The sequence below is a fragment of the Mauremys mutica genome, chromosome 2, assembly GCF_020497125.1.
Source record: "Mauremys mutica isolate MM-2020 ecotype Southern chromosome 2, ASM2049712v1, whole genome shotgun sequence".
Taxonomy (NCBI): Eukaryota; Metazoa; Chordata; order Testudines; family Geoemydidae; genus Mauremys; species Mauremys mutica.
In genome coordinates this window covers 144,072,243-144,094,841 of record NC_059073.1, presented here as the reverse complement: position 1 = coordinate 144,094,841, position 22,599 = coordinate 144,072,243, and the positions used below count along the sequence as shown (strand labels likewise).

Genomic DNA, 22,599 nt, shown 5'->3' with positions numbered 1-22,599 from the left:
ATCACCCTTCTTAAATCTTAAATACTTCAGTAATAATACAACATTCTGTGCAGACCTCTATCTTCTTTGACATTCTCTGGACCTTTTCAAGTTTTTTTTTTTTAAAGATACAGCAACCAAAAGGATACTGTACTCAAATGAATGTGTAATATAATATTATTTTAAAAAATGGGACCAAAAATGCACCTTGACATCCTGTTTGCTCTTTTAGCCACTAGCACATCAGTAATCTAACCACATTGATTCCCAGAGCGTCCTGCAAGCTCATAGACAATGAGAACTGGTAGGACCACAGTCAATACACTCATAGGGAATTTAGACTATATTCCAAGGGGACAGTACTCTGCAGATACTCAGGTTAATTTCCGCCATCATTGCATTGCCCTGTCCCCCAAAGCATTTCCAGGACAGATTTTCAATGAGATTTTGGCATTTTAGCTATCCTTTACACCAGGGATTGGCAACCTTTGGTACACAGCCCATCAGGGAAATCTGCTGGTGGGCCGGGATGGTTTGTTTACCTGCAGCATCCTCAGGTTCAGCCAATCCCAGCTCCCGCTGGCCACGGTTCGCCATTCCCAGCCAATGGGGGCTGCAGGAAGTGGCGACCAGCACATCCCTTGGCCCACGCCGCTTCCTGCAGCCTCCATTGGCCTGGAACAGCGAACTGCGGCCAGTGGGAGCTACAATCTGCTGAACTGCGGACACTGCAGGTAAACAAACCATCCTGGCCCACCAGTGGATTTCCCTGACGGGTAAAACGTTGCCGATCTCTGTTTTACACCTTTGAAAATCTGCCCCTTAAAGTCCATCTGGAGCTCCTTGCAATCCCCTGTTGTTTTTACTGAAGGGGGAAAAACAAACAAACGAAGAACCAACTTAGTGTCCTCAGCAGAGTTCTCCAATTTGCTTTCCGCTTCCTCCTCCAAGTCATTAACAACCTGATTGCTTCCTTCTTAATAGATTATATTGAAACCTGTGCATCCCTCTAATGATCATCAAGCTAAAGTGATTAAGCAAAGTTAGCCAACAATCACATTACCGGATAGTGATGATGACCTAAATGTTATGAACACAACTAGCTTAATAATAAGGGGAATGAACAACGGGTATGTAGAGTGATGCCTAAGAAAAGATTATTTGTATTGGATATAGAACACCTGATACACCATCCTAAAGACCACATCCACTGTTTCTCTCTCTCTCTCTCTCTCTCTCTCTCACACACACACACACACACACACACACACACACACACACACACACACACACACACACACACAAAGTACAACAGCAATTCAAGCTTCCTCTGTCCTGTCCTGGAGTTGGTCCCTTATCATTAATGACCATCAGCCATGTACTTGTTTGTCAGGCATGTTTATTGTGCCACTGACTATCTTAATGCCAAATGCATTTATTGTTACAATGGATCTAATATTGATTTCTGTAGGATTGCATTGCAACCGACTACAGATGAGTATGTTACTGTGACTATCTGGGTTAGGTTTAGCGCTCCAGATGGATTGCAAAGCTTTAGGACATGCCACTAAATCCCTGAGCATTTCTCACATACACAACCCTTTCCCTGCCCCCCTTTTTCCCTCCTCATTGAATTATCTCCAGGACTGGACGGGGTTGAAACACCATAACCTCATGCAGAAGGTAGCTGATCAACTATTAGCCATTTTTCAGAATGACACAATAGGGCCTAAATTATGGAGACTTCCATTTAATCTTAGGAAATGAGATGCTGCTAACACTCTCATCCATGTTCCTTTATGAAGGAAACCATATGTTAAGGAGATAGACAGACACAGTAAAATGCAGATGATACAACCATTTCATGCCATTGAACGAATCCCAGATGGTACAGGTGCATTTTCTATTGATATTCCATGTGTTCCAATACCATTTGATTGAAAAGAAATAGCTGCTCAATTGCCAGAAATCAGTGACCACAATATGCAATAGACTATTAGTGTTGTTCAGGATGCAGACTCTTCCAAGCTATTCCATCAATTGTACTGAAGAATGGAGGGTTTCCCTGGGCCCCCATCCCTGAGTGAAACTTTCTAATATCCATTGCTGTACTCTAGTCCTAAGCAGCCACACAGGTGAGTAATGTCTCCTTTGCTATCAGCATAGGACCTACCTGGATTTGGGGTCAAGGGCAGAGCAAGAGTTGCATAGCCGACATGCCCTCTTGCAGGCAATCTGATGGGGAGTAAATGAAGCCATGGTCCTGCCCCTCTTGCCAGTTAGCAAAGCTATCTGGATGTGAGAGGGGGAGTATGCCACATACTGTCCTCCTCCCACGCTGAAAATGGGAGCCTGGATAGAAATTGTCACTGGGGAAATCCTAGTGCTCCTCCTGGGGAGGCAAATCTACCCATTTCTCCAAATTCAGGGCTGAGCCTGAAAACTCAATCCAGTCCTTACCATTTAGCTCCCTCTCTGACTCAGTGACTGAGCACGTCTCGTTTTCAAAGCACTTAGCAGACATTGATTCTCAAATCACCCCTGTAAAGCAAGCACTGCTTTTATAGACAAGGTATGTGAGACAGAGAGGCTAATGTTTCCTAAAGTGCCTGCTGATTTTAGGTGCCTAACTAGTGACATATACGGCCTGGTTTTAACTGGAGCTGTGGGTGCTCATTATGATGGAGGTGGAGCTGCTATATAAGTTATGAAAGCTGTGTGGTGACCTAGTTAGTGGGATGTTTACCACCTGACTATACTGTGTTAAATCAACAGGGCTGTTGGAAAAAAAAAGCACAAGAATGGCTTGAGATAAGCCACCTCCCTGGTAAACACTTCAGGGTTGTTAAGAGACAATGCCCATGTTCAATAACTGAGCATTCCAATTCTGGGTTCCAGCCAAGTTCCAGAACTTCTTTTGCTACATGGGACCAGGGCAGGGAGCCAACAGACCAAGAGGATCAGAAACAGTTGAAGACTCCCTGTCATGAGGTGGCAGTTGTTGTTGGGGAGCTGTTCGGGCTGCTCCCCAGGACCGGCCACAGTGTCTGGAGAAGCTAGGCCTGCCTGGCCCACCATCATTAGCTGGCAGGGCTCTAGGTAAGATAGATATGTGTCTAGACTGTTGGTTGTTTTCAAATTCTTTTCTCAAAATGATTTGTTCCTACTGTTATGATTAAATGATACTTTGGTCGCTATATTCACACACTCCTGAAGGGAAGAAACACAGGTGATGAACCCAGCTGGACCTGCTGGGTAAACCCAGTGGGTTTATTTACAGAGTGCTGCAGCCCTGGGCCTGGTTGAAGAGAGGGAAAAACGCATGATTCCATCATTGGCGAAGTAGGGGCACAAGACCAAGGCCTGATAACTCAGGACACACACTCAGAGAGAGGACAGAGGTGCAGCCAGCCTTGTAACCGTGACATTCACCCTTTCGGAAGAATCAGGCCAATGCAGTCTCCAGATGGGCACTCAAAATATGGAGGCACCTCATATCAGTGGCCACTTTTAGACTTCTGCCTAAGCTACTTGCCTAAGGCCACAAAGGGACTCTTTCAAAGCCAGGATAAGAACTCTGGAGCTTCTTGGCTCCTGACACCTATGCTCTGGTCAGTAGATTAAAATTAACCCTGTTAACTGGTTTAGGTGTAGATTATGGAGCCAAATGCAAATGGTGATGAAAGTGAGTTAGATGACAGAGGTCAGTGCTCATAAGTGGCAAACATGTAACTTGCATTGACCTACCTGGCAGCTGGGGGTGTGATGAACAAGCATGACTTCACGCTGGCTAGATGGATGCAGCCAGAAAAACAATTAGTGTCTGGAATGGGGGCAGCTTCTGCGGTGTTGTAGGTGTGCCAGGAAGGCAGGATGGGGGCCAGTTCTGGCTGTTCTTCCCTTGCAAAGGCTAGCGATATTTTCATCTCACAATGCATCAAAAGCCGCATGCAACAACAACCACATCCCTTCTGACTCAGAAAGACATTGAAATGTCAGGATCATTGTGCCAGGCTCATTCGTGGGCTCACAACGACCCGTTGCAGCATCACTGGTCAGGTGCAAAAGACAAAAGGGTTTTAATGGGGCACCCCCTGCCGCAGCCTCATTCAACAGCAGCAAGTCACTGGTTATGAATCACAACAATTGCTCCACATCAGGCCTACCTTCCCTTAGGGAGGCTCTAACAGGCTGATGTCTTTACTCAGCACAAGCTGGAGGTCTGCCTTCCCTACCAGCCTGACACCTATTTCAGGTGTCCTGAGGCATGGCTGATTGAGCCCACAGCAGCTCGTTAACCCTTTCCTGGCCAGCATGGGTTTTATATCCCTCATCATAGTCACCTGTGGCAACAAACGCCAAATTACAAGAAAATTCAGATATGTCGATTTAAGCACGACTGAACTATAAATGAGCAGCTGGGGCTTTTAGGGCACAAAACCTCGTTAAGCAAACCTGCTAGAGGTTCCACAGCTCAGCTACCCATCCTCAAGCCCTGGGGCATAAAAAAATCATGGGTGGAATCAAGACAACATTTCTCCTCTGAATATTGTATGGTATTAGGAGAGGTTTACACCTTCTTATGCACCACCCCTGTCATTAGGCATCACTGGGATAAGTTAGGCATGAAGGATCATTGTGCAATTAAGGACTGGTTCTGACACAGATTTCCTGTGTGATCTTGGACAGGTGTCTCTCTCTGCCCCATTTTCTCCCATCTATAAACTGGGGTTATAATACTTCCCTGCTTCACAACAGTGTTTCACTAATGTTTGTGATGTGTTTAGATGAGGTAAGTGACTAGCTAGAAAGCTAAATCATTGGCCCCAGGTTCTGAAAGTTATTTAGATTTCTGTCTTGATTTCAATGGAACCTAAATATCTTTGAGGATCTGAGCTTTGGTCTTTAATAATAAATCAGTTCTTGTTCCTCCCTTTGTTAGCCTCATAAGAAATCACACAACTGTTTTGTTTGCTTCTTTCCAATCATATTTCATGCTACTTGCAGATCCCAGCCTTTGTTCTGATGGATGCCAGAGGAAGACAGTTTACTAGGGTCCATGACTTCATTAGCTGATATTTATGCTAATCTTGAACTCGTTAGTGAGCTTTGATGTGGGATTTTTAAAATATAAACACATCTCTCGAGCTAGCTCTTTGATTGAACATGTGCATCCATTTCTTTCAACACTGTCTTTGCTGAAGCAAATTCTAGAACTATGGGAGAGCAGCAGCTCCGTGGCCCATTCGTACAAGGCCTTAGCACATAGACATCCAGGGGCTTTTGTTCTCAGAAAACAGTAACTGAGCTGGCTAAGACTAGCCTGCCACACTAGTTTTTAATCTGCACAGAGAACAGCAAGTCATGATTTGTTTGCTTTGCCTCTCTTTCTAACAGTCCATTTGGGAGCCACATCTGTCATATTAGCAAGCCAGCCAACCCCTTTCAGTGTTTGCTGTTTTTCAGCTAAACATCGAGTTATTTTTCTTTACGGGGTGAGTAAACCAGGCTCTTGGCTTGAAATGAAACACTGCACATTGCCAGTCTGCAAGTGGCAAGGTACATTTTACAAACAGGCCCTAAAAAATCTGTACACCCTGCTGTGCTGTTTCCCAGACTTCACCATACTTCTCGGTGTCAGATTAACGCTCCAACCTGCTTATTAAATACACAACTGAATGAAAGGGCCTGCCATGCTGCAATTACACTGCTGTAATGACATGACGGCCTATAGTTTTACAGGCAAGCAGTGATTAAATTCCAAATGTTAATCCCTACCACTACAAACAATGAGACTGCTGGCTTTAGACAGCTGTGAACGTGGGGCCATAAAGGACAAAGGGGCACCGCAGGTGGCTGGGAGGAATGATTGCTTAACAGAGTTAAGTTAATAACTGGGGATACTGGAAGATTATAAGTAGTACTAAAACTGAAGCATTAATGTGCAATTTTCCGATTTGCAAGATGCTTTGATTAAATGTGTATGGGACCAGCATACTAATACCTAATGTGCAGTAGATTCTGAAAGCTTGCTTGCGACAGGCCAAATTGTGTCATTTATGCACGGGCCATCGCTGCAACATCACAGCAACTCAGGGAAGCTCTGTGAGGGCTGCCACAGCATGCTGGTATTCGGTGTCAGTGACTGGGATGTGGGCAGTCAGGCCTAGTGGATAGAGCAGAAGTCAGCTGCTACAGCTGAAGTCAGGAATTGACATCCAGGGGTCAGAGCTGGAGTCAGAGACCAGGTCTCAGAGCCGAGGGTCATATCTGAACTAAAACATCGGAGCAGAGTCAGACTGAGTTACCCTGAATGAGGTAAGGCAGGGGCAAGGTAGGAGCAGGACAGAGGCTGAGGCCAAGGCAAAAACTGGGCTGGACCAAGTGGACACTAAAGCTATTGCAGCTGTGGGTGAGTGCTTTGAACAGCAGCTGAATTGCTGCTGCTGGGCTTTAGAGCCGACTCTTCCAACCAATCAGGCGGTGTAGCCAGTCAGGCAGCCTGCTACAGTAGGCTGGACTCAGCCTGCTACAGTAGGCTGGACTCAGTAGGATGCCCAGAGACTGGCCCTGCAAGCCCTGCTTCCTGACATTCAGGAGGCATGTGCATGCATCCTGACTGTACCAGCCCACTGGAGCTGGAGGCCCCTGTATTATTACATACAAATGAGGAAATTCACGCAAAAGCATTTTGCTCTTCATCATTCTCCTAAACTAAAATTCAGCTGTGCGCTCAAGGAGCCAAAACAACAATAGAGAACGTGACCCAGATGACCAGTCACTCAACAGGAATTGTGAAGCGTCTGCAAGCCGCCCACAAGCTAAAAGTTGTTTAAATCAATGTTTCATGAAATAATTATTATGAATCAATCTGTACAAAACAAAGTTTGCTTGCAAGCAATAAGATTATCAAAATTCATTGTGGACATTTGTAATGAATAGTTGGACCAATTCTCCTAATGCCACTTCTCCATCTCTTCATCAAAGAGTCTCTAATTACTTTACACCCATTACTTAAGCATCAGCACTGCTACAAGGTAGGCATTGTCCACATTTTACAGAGCAGTAACCAGAAGCACCAAGAGTTTAGGTGACTTCTCCAAGTTCATTTAGCACATCAGTGGCAGAGACAGAATGGAACCCAGGAGCCCGCTTGCCTGAGCCTCTCCCCAGCATGATCTCACGTAGCCATTGTTTACGATGGGAGCGGTATGTTGGGTACATGTAGCTACCCACTACCATGAAAAGCAGGCTGCAACCACTGCATGGCTACATGTGGCAATGAAAAACTGGCAGGAGGAAGGCAGAGAGACACCGCTAAAAATACCAGTGCAGATATGGGATGCACTGCTTGGGTGTCTAGAAGGCCAGGTAAAGTACATACCTAAGGGTCTGACATGTCTTTACATGCCTAAGCCATGCCTTACCATCACTGCTATTTATACCCATGCTAGGGGAGCATGCAGTGTATCCACTGTACAAGCTGCCATAAAGTGCATGCATAGCCTTAAATGCCTCTAAAATGGTGCCAGCCTAGGGGCAAAGGCCTCCATGAAATGCTAAATTAATGAGTTACAGCATCTCTGGGAGCTGCTGCAGCTCCTCCCAGAAGCACATCAAAACAGTTTGAATTGACCTGCAGTGCTCACCTGGTGAAGCTGAAGAGAGATGACGGGTCACTTGAGGTGACAGAAATTGGGTTGCTTTGGCTTTTGTATCCCGGGGAAGAGGGAATAACAGTCGGAAGTGGAGATTAAGGATGCGGAGAGTATTGAGGCAGAGCACTGGGAGGCACTCGTAAAAACTACTAGTGATGTCCCAAAACACAACTGTTTACAATATGGAGGCTACTACAGGCACTTGGAGCGTTTGCTATAGAAAATACTATAGTATCTAAAAGGGAAGCAGAAGACTGGGATCAACAGGAGGAGGGGAAGGAAAAGCTGAGACTGTTACAGTCCTTATAGAAAGGGGCGAGGCAGAGTGTATAAGGAAGTCAGGAGGGCTTGGGGGAAAAGGACTCACTGAATGACAGAGGTTGGGAAAAGTGGGAGGAATATTTGCTCATGTGCTGCACCAAGCACACAGTGGATAGAACCCAATGCCTGTGTATCTCCTATATGGGAGCTTTTATGTTAGATTAATTTCAGCAACGGGTGCACCAGCTCTTAAAAACCTATTAGGTCTTTGACGGTGAATATTGAGCACAGTTGCCAGATTCTGAAAGGATGCATGGAATACTCGGAGTGGGTGGGAATACCAAGAAAACCTCCTGGTCATGGATATGCAAGAATATATGGCACCTGTATTAGTGGATGTATTAGAAACACCTACGGTGTAGAGATTAGACAGATTTACTGCCCTGCTGAGCTGGGATTTCAGGTGTTTGTGAGGCTTCATCGATTTCTGTAGAGCATTTTGAGAACTCAGATGAAAGGTGCTAGGTACTTAATCGCCACAGGTTCTGATTCTTTGTTACTGGCGAACAACTCAGATTTAAAAAGTTTATGAAAATACCTCAGGGTATCTTATCTGTGTCTCACAGACACCATCACTATCCAAGCTTCATTTGAACTAACAGTGGGCCAGATTTTAAGCTAAACTCTATGCATCTTGGGGCAGGGAAGGCAAGTAGAGGGGGGTTTATTCCTGGGGCAGCTCACATGTACAGCTGCCCGCAACAGCACTCTGTGAAACATTGCCACAACTCAGAATAACCAAAGCAAATACAATCTCTGGGCACCCCTCTGGCACACTCCTATGCTGGCAGACTGCAAGAGAGAATAGCACAGGGCTCTGCTGATCCTAGGACACCCAGGGAAGCACCCTAACCAAGGGGAATGGGCTGTGGGCCAGTTCCTCTGGCTTTGTGACCCATTTTTTGCCACAGTGGAATTGACAGTCGATGTCAGTGTTTTTCCAAGTATCAGAGGGGTAGCCGTGTTAGTCTGTATCCACAAAAACAACTAGTAGTCCAGTGGAACCTTAAAGACTAACAGATTTATTTGGGCATAAGGTTTCGTGGGTAAAAAACCACTTCTTTATCTGCATCAGTGTTTTCTCAGTCATAAGAATACAAACATTACTGTTTTCCTTCAACTGCTCCTGCAGATCAAAGCTTCAATTCTACAACTCATCTGAAAGATGGGGCCTCCAGGAGAACAGTGCCTCACCCAGTCAGAATGAGAAATGAGTGCTATCCAACCCCATCAGTTTTTCTTCGAGATCTCCCATCTTAGTATTGACCCAAACCCCAGCTTGCTTAACTATACAGGGTCTGATAAGATCATGGTGCAAGACTGTATTAACTGCAAGCTACTTAGTTTGGGGAGAGAATGAGCCTGATTGTTTAGGATAGCTCTCTAAACCTAACTGACAGAAAGCAGCTCATGGTGTTGCTTTAGACAGCAATAGAGCGATGTGTGATGCATCTGGAACAAGATTATTTAGTGAATGAGGCAGTGGAACTAACATGCAGATTTAAGTATCAGCATGAAATACAATTGCTCTGTGCACATAAAATAACATGATATATTGTATCATGGTTAAATCCATCAACTCATTTTGCAATGAACGGGGCTGGGGGGAGGGGGAAATCACTGGCAGCCTAGATTTTGATTTGGCTTATTTCATTTCTCCTCCTACTCTGATTTTTGCTGCTTTATTTTGTTTTCCTTTTTATCTAGCCAGGTACTTCTGTGCCCATGACAGTAATATCAGAGAGACTTATTCTCTTTATAGGGGGAATTTCCCCACACTAGAACTGAGCACTTGGCAATTAGTTTACTATAAAGTGTTTTGGGATGTGGATTGTATTACCACCACCACCAAATACACCGCATTCCCTTTCAATACCCTGCTAGCTAATCCCCTATTATTTCTCTTTATGTGGGAAATGAGATTAAAAGGTATATTTTATACTGTGTCTCTGACTAATACGGCTATATTTTAAGGAGAGTTCTAAGTGCCTAAAGGAGTTTAAACACACAAGTCTCATTGAAAGTCAGTATTATTTGTTCTCCCCTGTAGGCAATTTGAAAATCCTATCCATCCTAAATTTCTATCTATTAATCTAGGATTTTCTATAGTGCCCATCACCATTATATCTAAAGCCCCAATTCAGGAAAACATCCTTATTCAGAAGTGTCAGGAGTATGGCCCTGCACCTATTGAGGCTCTGGGAATGGGTGTAGCTGCAACTGCTTGGTTTCCAGACAGCCTGAGTCAGCTAAGCTGCCTAGCAGATGGCCCTGCCTGACAGGCTGGGAAGCTGGCTGCTTAATGCACATGCCTGTGGATCCTTGGCCTCCCTGTGCTTGCTTCACTCCAAGCCCTGCTCCTGCTTTGCTTTGCTCCTCCATTGCTCCAGCCTCGACCCTGTCCTGTTCCCAGCCTCAACCCTGCCCTGCACCAGTCCTGTCCAAGCCTTGCTTCTTCCTGCCTTTCCTGACTCCAGGTAATCCAGCTCTGACCTTTGGTGCCACTCCCTGACTCTGCTTTGACCCTTGGCTCTGGCATTTGGACTCTTGACTATGGTTCTGATCAGGGCTCAAGTTCTCAGAGATTATTTCCTGGGGCCCTCGGGGCTTCAGCCCTACAGGAGGTGAGGTGCCAGGGCTCAAAGCTTCAGCTCCACAGGACATAAGCCTGAGGGAGGCAATGGGGCTCAGGCTTTCAGAGTCCCACAGACAGGGGCGGCTCTAGGCATTTTGCCGCCCCAAGCACGGCAGGCAGGCTGCCTGCGGAGGTCCTCCGAAGCTGCGGGACCAGCGGACCCTCCGCAGGCAAGCCGCCGAAGGCAGCCTGCCTGCCGCCCTCACGGTGCTGGCAGAGCGCCCCCCGTGGCTTGCCACCCCAAGCACGCGCTTGGCATGCTGGGGCCTGGAGCCACCCCTGCCCACAGAGCTCTTCTTCAGACCTGAAGCTTGTCTCTCTAATATCCTGGGACTGACATGGTTACAACTACACCAGATCCTCCAAAGTATTTAGACTCCGAACTTCCATTAGAAGTCTGGGCCATTGTGCCTAAGAGTTTTTAAGATTAGGGCCTTAGATATTTTAGACTGAGTTTTACCGAAGAGTCTGAGTCAAGGATTTAAAATATATTGAAACCAGGAAGACAGCATAACAAGATGCTCTCATTCATTCTGCAAACAGGAGTTAGGGTTTGTTTGTTTATTTGTTACATTACTGTAACAAACTGAAATTGACTATTTTAAATACATATCTAGCATTTCCCAGCCCTCATAAAAAAACATTTCCTGTTTTTTTTCCATGTACATATTGAGATTTATTCAGAGAAATGAATATTTAATAGTTTACTTCCAGCATAACTGAGATACCTGGAACCGTTATGCTGAATAAATGATAAAGCCACAGGCTACAGAATTTATTCAGTAAATTAGCAAGAGACCTTGTGTTGGAAAATCTTCACCCACTGCATATGGAAGTTGTCAGAGTAGGTTTAATTATCTGCAAATAATTTTGAGCATATCTTTATATTGTCTCTCTTATTTTTAAATGAAAAATTACTTGTCAGTTTCTTAATTTAAGATTTCTGCAGAGTGTGAACCAATGCAATTAGGAAGCTTTAATGTCAATCCCCGTAATTACTCCTTGGGTGATTTGCCCCACTTTTTTTCTGGGACAATTCTACCCTGGGATTGGCTGCACTATATTAAATCTGAAGTAGAGTGGCTTGGTTTTGGTGAAGATGTGGTGGAAGTGATTGAAAGCTGAGTTTAAAAACAGGAAATTATCACTAACAATGGAGGTAATAGTACCTTCCGTAACACACCTTGGTGGATGCTACACAATTTTATTTTGTATTGCATCTGATGGATGAACTTGATACACTGCATAATAAATGCACATGCATCACTCCCCTCTATTGGATGGAACGACTGACCTGTTCAAGTCCCCATGACTATATCTAGTGGCGGCAGCCTACAGAGGCAATCAACTGTAGTACTACAACTAAAAGAAAGTCTCCATTAGCTCAGCTAAGAGAGATTCTCAGTTAGCTCAAATGGTGGGGTAATCTGTGCTCACTAGAGCATAAGGCCCTAAATTCTCACACCAACTGTAGTTCTGTAGCCACAGAGTTACTACATATCACCTTCACCTTGATCACCTGGATCCATCAGCCCTCTCAGAGAAAGTGCCAATCACAATATGTCATTCGTGTTTTTCTCCTTCAGCCACCTGCTGGCCAGCCTGTCAGTGGCACCAGACACCCGATCAGCATATCATACTGCAGTCCAGAGCCCCTGAGTGATCTCCCAGCCTCAGCCTTCCAAGTAGCTGGGATTACAGGTGCATGCCACCACGCCTGACAGATGTCACTACATATCTTTCACACAAATTGTATCCCAAAGCATCTTCCAAAGTTAAATAATAGGACTCTACAGAAAATACCCTAGAGGCTTACAGAACCATAAATTGGAGACTTAAAATCCACATCAGGAATGATTATAAAAGGAAGGTAGCAAAAAGACCAACAGTTTTGTGATGGAGGGTGGAAGGATGAACTTTACGCGCAATCACAACAGACAGCTTATACTGACAAAGCAACTTTCATCCCAAAGCACTTTAGAGACTACCATATGGGTGAAATATAGCAGCTATTTGAAATCACGTAGCCACACTCCCTACGTTGGAGCTAAGCAAAGCTTCCAAATAGCACACTGGCAAAGCTGGATGGCTTCAGTAAAGCTGCTGCTACTCAACACTGCACCTGAGTGCATTAAAGAATCTCTGTAACCTGGAACACCAGCCTTTTCTTTCTCTTTTAAAATGTGTGTCCTGTCAGGACAGTTGAACATAGCACAGTAAATTTCCAGTTTAATTACAAAGCACAGTGATAGGCTTGTAGGCTCATCAACGATTTGTCCTATTGCTTTTCCGCATTTGTCAATGTAATGACAGAAAATATCCCGTCTGTGATTCTGTCTCAGCTAATGGGGGGTCTGTATGCTGAACAGGACAGAATATTGCTAGAAAGCAAGTAAAATAGACTAGTAGGAAGCAGCAGAAACAGCAAAACAGCTTTAGACATTAATTGGGAGAATAGGTCTTTTGGGGGTACAGTGGCAGAATCAAAAAAAGGGAATGTCTCAACAGGTGACCAGCTTCCGTCGATTGGCTATTTACAAAGCCAAAATCTCTTGTCCAAATCATACAACTACCTGCATAGCCGCTACATTGTTCTCCAGTTGGTTTAGCCCCCTAGTTCCTCCCCTGCTGTCTTCTGTGCCTAGCAGAATACTTAAAAACCATTCTAGGTACGTCATCCAACATTGCGTCAGCAGAACTAAGGAGGTAATAGGTGACACCTTACTTATCAACTACATCTCCCCTCGGCTGAGAACCTGGGCCAAGATTTAGCCACTGATATGTGCCTTACTTGCATCTATTTTGTTCCATCAGAAACTCCAACCTGCCTCTGTCTCTCTCTCTCCAATTCATTCTATTGCCCCCTACCTACACCTCTGCCTTTTCCTTCATTCATCATTACCCTCTCAGGAGCTCAGCTGATCAAGCGGCCAGCTGCAGTATAGCTGTCTGCAACCAGCAGCTCAATTTGAAGCTGCTCTCTAAAGGGATTTGGATGGCATGTATTGTTGCCCTGCATTTGAGGGGTGTATATACCCCAGAATGTGATCAAGCTAATTGCAACCATATTATGTGCATTCAGCCACCCTGAATTAATGAAATAGAACACCACATAGTTAAGGGTTAATTCGGAGACAGGCATTTAGAAGCAAGGTCAAAACTAGCTACAGTTTCTGCTATTCAGAATGGGAAGAGAGGACAGACAAGTAAACAATTGAGACTAAAAACCTTGGTGGTTGGAAAACCTGGAGCCTAGACAACTCTGGTATTAAAAGTGTATTGAAAGAAAGAAAAGTGATGTTCCAGTTGGGGCCATTATCATCTATGTGTTTTGTAGAAGTTTGTTATAAAAGATTATCTAATAGAGTGTACTTTGTAGCAGTCCTCTGAAGCCATCTTGAGACACATTTTTCCTGACACCCTTTCTCCCCGGCGTGTGAGCAACTGGCCACTGCGAACTTGCTGTTAATTACTCAGTACTGTTCCAGATGTTAGGTAAATATCTGGGATGTTCGAAACCTATTGCTTATGTTTGTGTGTGCTTAAATCTGATAAACTGCAGTTTTAGATAGAGCACACTTACTTGTATGAATCTTACCAGATGAAATTGCTGTTTTCCTATTGATTTATTCCTTACACCAGCTGGAGTCAAATAGTTAAGTTGCCCCTGTTTGGGGTTCTGAAGACCCTAGGTAACAGTATCACCTTAGTACCTAAGGGGCAGCTCCTGGGAGGTCAGCTTCCACTGACGTGAACAAGAGCTGAGGGCAGCTTATAGGAGTTGCTCAGCAACTTTCAGCATCAGGCTGTGCACACTAAACCTGTGGAGGTTCACTATTCAATTGCATGTGCGTAAAACACTGCAGAAGCAGTGTCTGCTCTTCATGTTCATGTGGTGTTGATCAAAGCTGCTGAGCGAGCAGAACCACAAGCCATGATGTCCTTAGTCCTCAGGTTGGCACACTGATGAGGTTCTAGCAGGTATGTACATGGGCGCCAACTTATATGGGCTCTTGGAGCTAAAGCCCCAGGAATATTCATAATCAGGGGCTCTGCTCCACCAATATTGGAGCTAGGTTTTCCCCCCCCCCGAAGTTTCCCTGCCTGAATGTAAAGACAGCGCACAGCGAGTGTCTCTCTCCCTTGCTTTTGCTGCCGTAGCCTAAGGCTACAGCTGCAACATTAGCATAAGAACAATGCTAACTAACTGCTGCTGTAGAGGGGGAGGGGAGTGGAGGGGGCTTCTTCTCCCCTCCCCTTCCCCTACCTGGAGGAGACGGGAATGGGACTTCCAGCCAGGAGAGGGACATCGCTCACCTTAGCAGCCTGCTGGGGCTTCCGTGAGTGTTTGACCCTATGATTCCCCCCCAGCCCCAGCTCCAGTCCCGACTCCTACCCCCAGTGAGGCGCAGCAGGCTGCACAGGGGAGGCAGGAAGCCACATGTGAAGGCAATGCCCCCTCCCCCAGCACCCACCAACCCACCCGCCACAGGAGGGATGGGAGAGGGCGGCTTCCTAGACCTGAGCAGCTGGGGCTTGGATGAATTTTATGACACCCTGCTCCCCCACCCCATAGCCAGCCACCACCCTGCCTACCCCACTTCTGCCCCATGCTGGGCAAGGGGCAGCCCCATCACCCATCCACAGTGAAGTTATGGTGAGGGGCAGCATGGAAGGCCACCTGTGATGGCAACCCCCCCCCCCAGTACCCATCATAGGGGAGGGGAGTGAGCTTTCTGGACCTGAGGGGCCCTAGGAGCATGTGCAGTGACTGTGGTGCAGAGTGAGTGTGCTGTGGGGGGTAGGGGGGCAGAGGAGGGGTCCCTCCCCTGGAGCTTGCTGCTGCCAGTGGTGGTGATGGGGAGTCCTCTCTGGCCCTAGCCCTGGGGCAGCCTGTCTGCACCCCAAGTTCCTCATCCTCAGCCCTGCCTCACCCCAAAGCCTGCACCACCAGCACCGAGCACGCTCCTGCACTGTGAACCCCTCATCCCCAGCCCCACCCCAGAACCCTCACCTGAGGGGAAAAACGTGCAACTTAAATTTGGTGGTCAGTTTGGAGTATCATTGTATTTAGCACAATATTTGATTATTTTACACCCTTCAAAGTATGTAACTGGTCGTATACAGGTGTTTTCTCTGAATACTGTCTGTGTGCCTCAGTTTCCCCAATGCATTTCTTAAGGCTCTAGATGGTGGGATAAGGGGGTGTGATTGTTGTAAAGCCCTAGAGGGCCAGTGTGATGCTGTCTGCACAGAGAATGGCTGACACCCTGTCTCCAGGCAACTGATGGCCTGGGCCACTCTCCTGCAAGGTGCCAACTGAAGGTATTTGGAGTATCATTGTATTTAGCACAATATTTGATTATTTTACACCCTTCAAAGTATGTAACTGGTCGTATACAGGTGTTTTCTCTGAATACTGTCTGTGTGCCTCAGTTTCCCCAATGCATTTCTTAAGGCTCTAGATGGTGGGATAAGGGGGTGTGATTGTTGTAAAGCCCTAGAGGGCCAGTGTGATGCCGTCTGCACAGATAATGGCTGCAACCCTGCCTCCAGGCAACTGATGGCCTGGGCCACCCCCCTGAATGGTGCCAACTGAAGGTGTGGGAGAACAAAGAGATCAGGAGGCCTCCTAATGCCTGGAAAAGAGACAAAGGCCAGAGGAGGGAGTGTCAGTGCCTGTGCAGACTTCCGGGAAGCGCATGGTGTGGAAGGGGATGCTGGGATGCTTTGGAACAACTCCATACAAAGCCAGTCAGGACTCTGGGGGAGCCTCCTGTCTGAGCAGACTGTCTCCAGGGCAAGAAGCTTACACCTTCCTGGGTCTGACCTCGGAGCATTCAGCATACCCTTCCACATCATGCACTTTCCGCAGCGAGTCTGCCCAGGCAGGTCCTGGGGCAACCAGAGGTCCCTGCACCCCAACTCCGCAGTCAGATGTGACTCTCAGCCAGACAGTAAAACAGAAGGTTTATTAGATGACAGGGATACAGTCTAAAACAGAGCGTGTAGGTACAGAAAACAGGACCCCTCAGTCAGGTCCATCTTGGGGGGTGGGGAGCCCAGAACCAAGTTCTGGGCCTCTCCCGATTTCCCCAGCCAGCTCCAAACTAACACTCCCTCATCTGGCCTTTGTGTCTCTTCCGGACAAGGAGGCCACCTGATCTCTTTGTCCCCAATACCGTCAGTTGGCACTTTGCAGGGGAAACTGAGGCACCCACAGAGTATTCAGAGAAAACATTAAGAACATTCCCACTTTGTCACAACAGGTGCAACAAAATTTAATACTGTATATTGAAGCAGGCAAGTGCTGCTTCTGACTTTCCACTTTTAATTGATCCTTGTAATCTTGTGGTGCTGACGCATTGTAGCTTCATTTTATATCAGCTTACAGGGTGAGAGCGGGGCGGGGGGACCACCATTTTGGGCCCCACCAAAAATTATACGAACCTGCCGCCTATGGGTATGTAAGGTAGAATTGATGTGTTTGTTCTATGTATTGTATATTTGGTTCACAGCAACAAAGCAGCTAACAGGCATGTGTGTTGTTTGATGATCTTATTGATGTTTGAGACAGTCCTGGAGACTTAACATTACACCTGTCCTACAAGAAGGGACAGAAACCCGCTGTTATTCAATAGAGCTCACCTTGCAGGGTAGCAAATCTGCTGCAGTGTAGCCAGAGTTTTAAAGCTCCCCAGCTGTGTGCACAAGCACACGTACACAAACACACACTAAAGTGTGTAACAGTGTCTCTTCCCCAGCTGCAAGTCCCCTTTGTTTTGATTGCCAGTTGCGTCAGAAGTTTAAGCCTTTGACTTTCCCCTGTTGTGTTGAAAACTCTGAGAAGGGAAACGGAGCCACTGGAAGGCTGAAGACAACCTGCAATTGACTGGATACCTGCAGATCAGCTTGGCAGAGAACATTTTCAGGTTGAATTTAAAGCACTCACCACTCAGGCTATCACAAGAGACTACATACAAGACAAAATGCAACAATGACCCCCTCCACTTAGAAAAGCTGAAAATGTCAGGTCCCAATCATGTCTGACGCTACATCTTTTCAAGTTCCCCAAAGGGATGTCTCAAACCAGCTCAATCAAATATGACTAAGAGAAAAGCTTTAAAGCTGCCCTGGAGAGCAAAAAGCTGAAATCCACAGTAAGAGCAGATTATGGAAGGCAAATGCAGTACTGGGAGTACTCTGGGTTATGGAGCCTGGGGGCGGAAAAAACAGCCTTCCTCAAAGATGAGGTGGAGATAAGGTAGTCTTGTCATGGAAGAAAATATCTCTGTGGATCAGGGGGCCAAAATCCATCCCAGGATAACTACTGTGTGAAAGAGAGTTAAATCCAAGGAGCCAATTTTTGTCCCAGGTGCAGCATTATTCCTTGGTAACTTGATCCAAGAGCTACACCAAGAGAGACCTCCTTATGGTTTGTCCTGATGGAGGACATGGCTGCATTACTCTTCATCACCATAGTTTGTTTTTTTTAAATAAGGTACACAGCCAAGGTGATATTTGTACCTAACAGCTCTATTTTATGCTGAAACAGTAACATAGAGGACATTTTAATCAGAATTGGAACAAAAACATCATCAACAAATATTATTTCTCGTTAGTGCCTTTAAAATATGCCAATTATACTGCTCCATGTTAATTTAACAACCTGAGGATCCTCTGGGCAACCTCACTTGGATGCAGAGAGCTAGCAGCACAAGATTTTTATTGACTGAACCCTTTTCTGTATTCCTGGGGAGAGCTGGGAAAAAGAAGGAGGACCCCCACTTGAATACACTGGGCCACGTTCTGCTCTTGGGTTGCATCAACAGTTTCACTGGGAGCTGCAAATACACATCCACGGGCAAAATTTTATCAAGGGAAACAATTTTGTAGGGCAAAAACTCTTCTCTCTGCTAGATTATTGCCACCCTCTTGAAATCAGCATACAGTCAGTGACGTTGGCATCGATGAAAGTAGAATGTTATTGCTTGTTTATGTCACAGCCCCCCTTCTTCTCATTTCTGGTCAGTGCTTACTGCAGGATGTTTCATACAACATGCATTGGATCAGAATTAGAGCTGTGCAATAAACTTCTGTTATAAAACCCCAAGCCAACTGTGAGTCTCCTCGTTTGAGATTTCATTGCTAACCCAAAAAGCAGCTGCTGTTCTTAGAGAGCCCGAACCATTTGTGCAAACCTAAGCCCAATTTTGATCCAAACCCAGAGATTACATTTCAGATAAGATTTGCTTTGATCCATCAGGTTTAACTGAATGTGCATCATCTGCCCTGCAGTCTTAAGCCCTGCTCAGTACTCCAGTGGAAAGTGAGCATTCCCAGAAGCCAATGCGCATCCATCCCAAGGAAAATTCCCTCCTGCCTCCAGTTCTAGATAGTGGTTTAAACCTCCCTATGAGAGCAAGAATCACTGCAGTTAAAATGTAGTTCCACCCTGAAAAATGCCATCATAGGGTTCTATCTTAATTGTCCCTCACCAACTCCAGATCAGTGGTTCAATGTATTAGTTACAAGATTCTCTCCTTGCCCCCTCCCCCACCCCCGCTGACAACTCACCCCTGGGAAAGTCAAGCTGGATCCTGTTTCACACATGACCCCTGTAATAAAGTTCAGAAAGCCAAATTCTACCTTCATTGGACAGTGTAACTGAGGGCAGAGTTGGGAGGATAGTTGCAGCGGGAGATTAATAACTCTGCTGATGATGCATGAGTCACAGTAGAATCCAGCTCAGTCTCCCAGTAGTATCCAGCTTGTGGAGGTGGCACTAAAATGCTAACGTAAGTACTAAAAATCTATTTTTATCACTAACATTTGGAGCGATGAATACACACAGGAAGCAGAAGGGCTGCCTAAGATACCATCTCAGCATAGTCAGTTTTCAGACAGGAACTAAACTTTAAGTGTCTATTCCTATTTGCACCAAAAACAACTCCAAACTTTTCACTGGTTTGTAAAACTTTGCTCCTTAGCTTGTACTTTTATCAGAGCATCTGGCTTCTTATACTTGGTTGGAAAGTTTGATGGTATATGCTCCCTTTCTCTGGCTTTATTGTTTTTAACAACACTTCCAGAAGCACATTCACTTTCATCAGCATCTCTGGAGTGAGCGCCTCATGTGAGGTGGAATCATTTTCAGATTCCACTGCTAGGTGGCCCAACTTAGGTGTTCCTTAGATGATGCTTGCAATATTAAGTTTTCATTATGGCTTTCATCAGCTGTTTTAGGGTGACCAGATGTCCCGATTTTATAGGGACAGTCCTGATTTTTGGGTCTTTTTCTTATATAGGCTCCTATTATCTCCCACTCCCGTCCCGATTTTTCACATTTGCTGTGTGGTCACCCTAGGCTGTTTCAGTTTCCCATCTGTCATTATCAGGGTAGCTTTTCATTTTCTGGGATAGGAAAGCAAAGGGCATTTATCCAAATGGTTAGATTTTCTTTGTTTGATTCTGAGAAAAATTGCAGCATGAACAGGGCAGTGGAGAAAAGTTAGCCCCACCACCAGGGGCGGCTCTAAGAATCCCGCCGCCCCAAGCAGGGCGGCGCGCCACAGGGCGCGCTCTGGCGGTGCCGGTCCCGCGGCTCCGGGGGACCTCTGGCAGACGTGCCTGCGGAGGTTCCACTGGTCCCGCGGCTCTGGTAGAGCTTCCGCAGGCACGTCTGCGGGAGGTCCACCCGAGCCGCGGCTCTGGTGGACCTCCCGCAGGCATGACTGCGGAAGGTCTGCTGGAGCCGGCTGCCGCCCTGCCGGCAAAATGCCGCCCCAAGCGGGCGCTTGGCGTGCTGGGGTCTGGAGCCGGCCCTGCCCACCACCCCTCCCATTGTGCCCTGGACCTGGATTACAGCAAGGGGTCCTACCATGGAACCCCTCCTCTCAAGCATGAATGCTAGAAGAAGAGCATTTTAGCCAGGGTGGAACCAGTCTGCAGGAGGGCAAGGAAAGGGTAGTCCAGGAAGGGCCCACATGAGTCTCACATCCCCGTGGACCTCCAGTAAAGACCTGGATTTTGAGTATGAATTCCTGGACTCTGCTTTCTGAATAGACCAGGATATCTGGATGGACTGGGCCTGGCCCCCAGATCCCAGCATCAGGTGGACTGCCAGGACAGCGGAACTTAGGGATCCCACATAGGAATCACATGGGGGACAAGTCGCAGAGTTTAAAGCCAGAAGAGACCAGCAGGTCATCTTGTCTGACCTCCAGTACAGAACAGGCCACCAATCCCACCCAGCACTTGCACACTAACCCCAAGAACTGAAATTAGACCAAAGTACTACAGCCCTAAGGAGATGAGACTGTTCTGTGCCACAAGCAGAGAATAGGAGGGACTGAGGTGCCCAAAGCCCCCACAATGGCAGGCAATTAAGTGAGAGATACCCAGATTAACCTCGCAAGTGACCTGGAGCCGCATGATGCAAGAAACAGCAAATAACAAACAAACAAAACCCCAAGTCCACTTCTAGAAAGCTGCCTCTTTGATGAAAGACTAGGGAAGCTGCCGAAACATCATCAGCTAATAAAAATGGCCAGTGAGATGGGCAGCCGGAGACACATTCTGTGTTATATTTTTTATATTTAAAAAATATGAAGCAGCAAGCAAACAAGCAGAGGACATTAAATAGTAAATAATAATCTCAATATAAAATTAAAAACACTGAAATTTCCTGTATAACCATGTGGTCTTATCAGTGTTACCTTTGCCCTGCTCCCCCTCGCTATGATGTCTTGTTTGACAATTCAATTTATAAGCTCTTCTGTACAGCGTCCAACAAAACGGGGTCCTGACCCTGACTATGTCTTCTAGGTCCTTCAGTAATACAAGTAATAATTAACAACAACCATATATTAGAACAAGCTGCAGTTTGTACAGTAGCCTTAAGCAGATCTATTTTTTAGTGAATTTAGTGCTTGGGATAGGCACTATGTTGACCAGTCTGGAGAACAAAGCCATCTATTCACAGAACACGTTTGACATGGGCAGCAGTAATGCAAGCTAGGGGTCAACCTCCCCCCACCACCTGCAATCCTTTTACTCTCCTGATGATCGAATCATAGAAATATAGGACAGGAAGGGACCTCAAAAGGTCATCAAGTCCAGTCCCCTGCGCTGAGGCAGGTCCAAGTAAACCTAAACCATCCCTGACAGGTGTTTGTCCAACCTGTGATTAAAAACCTCCAATGATGGGGATTCCACAGCCTCTCTTGGAAGCCTATTCCAGAGCCTAACTACTCTTAGGGTACGTCTACACTACCCACTGGATTGGCAGGTAGTGATCGATCTATTGGGGATCGATTCATCACATCTAGTGTAGACACAATAAAATCAATCCCCGATCGTTCTGCCGTCAACTCCGGAACTCCACCGTGGCAAGAGGTGGAAGTGGAGTCGACGGGGGAGTGGTAGCAGTCGACTCACCGCCGTCCTCACAGCCAGGTAATTCGACCTAAGATACGCTATTCGCGTAGCTGAAGTTGCGTACCTTAGGTTGACCCCCCTCCCTAATGTAGACCTAGCCTTAGAGTTAAAAAGTTTTACCCTTTTAACTACCCACATTTTTCTGAAAGTGTGGTGCCAAGAACTAGACACAGTAGCCCTGCTGAGGCCTCACCAGTGATGGTCCTTTCAGGGCAGCTTCCTGAGTAATGCATTTCCACATCCACATATTCATTTTGTTAAATGTGGCTGCACCTCTGTGTAGGTCATGGCAGATGCTATTCAACCTCAGTTACTGAGGTTTGCTACCTCCCTAAAAGGAGCTTGCTGGCCTCTATAATAGGGCCTCATATAGCAGAGATGGGCCCTAATCGACATCCTCGATCATAACAGCCCTGAACTTTGGGGAAGTTCAGATCTGGTTAGATGTGGCTCAAGCCCATACCTCATAGAGACATGAGCATGCATGGTAATCAAGCAATACATTAACAGGCCCACCTACTGGGTGGCTTTATGCTTATCCCCAGTCTTCCTGCAAAAAAAGGAAAT

General features: G+C 46.2%; 1 protein-coding gene and 1 long non-coding RNA gene across 3 annotated transcripts in view; one reads left to right on the top strand and one right to left on the bottom strand.

Annotated features, from left to right (window-relative positions):
* LOC123362904 (tetraspanin-15-like) overlaps positions 1-22,599 on the bottom strand; it is a 321,860-nt gene that overhangs the window by 256,998 nt on the left and 42,263 nt on the right. The gene's annotated exons all lie outside the window — the stretch shown is intronic.
* Positions 2,723-22,599, top strand: part of LOC123362907 — a 28,049-nt gene continuing 8,172 nt past the window's right edge. Inside the window, exon 1 of the long non-coding RNA XR_006576636.1 lies at positions 2,723-3,078. This is a non-coding gene — a long non-coding RNA (uncharacterized LOC123362907). The remainder of the gene's footprint in view (positions 3,079-22,599) is intronic.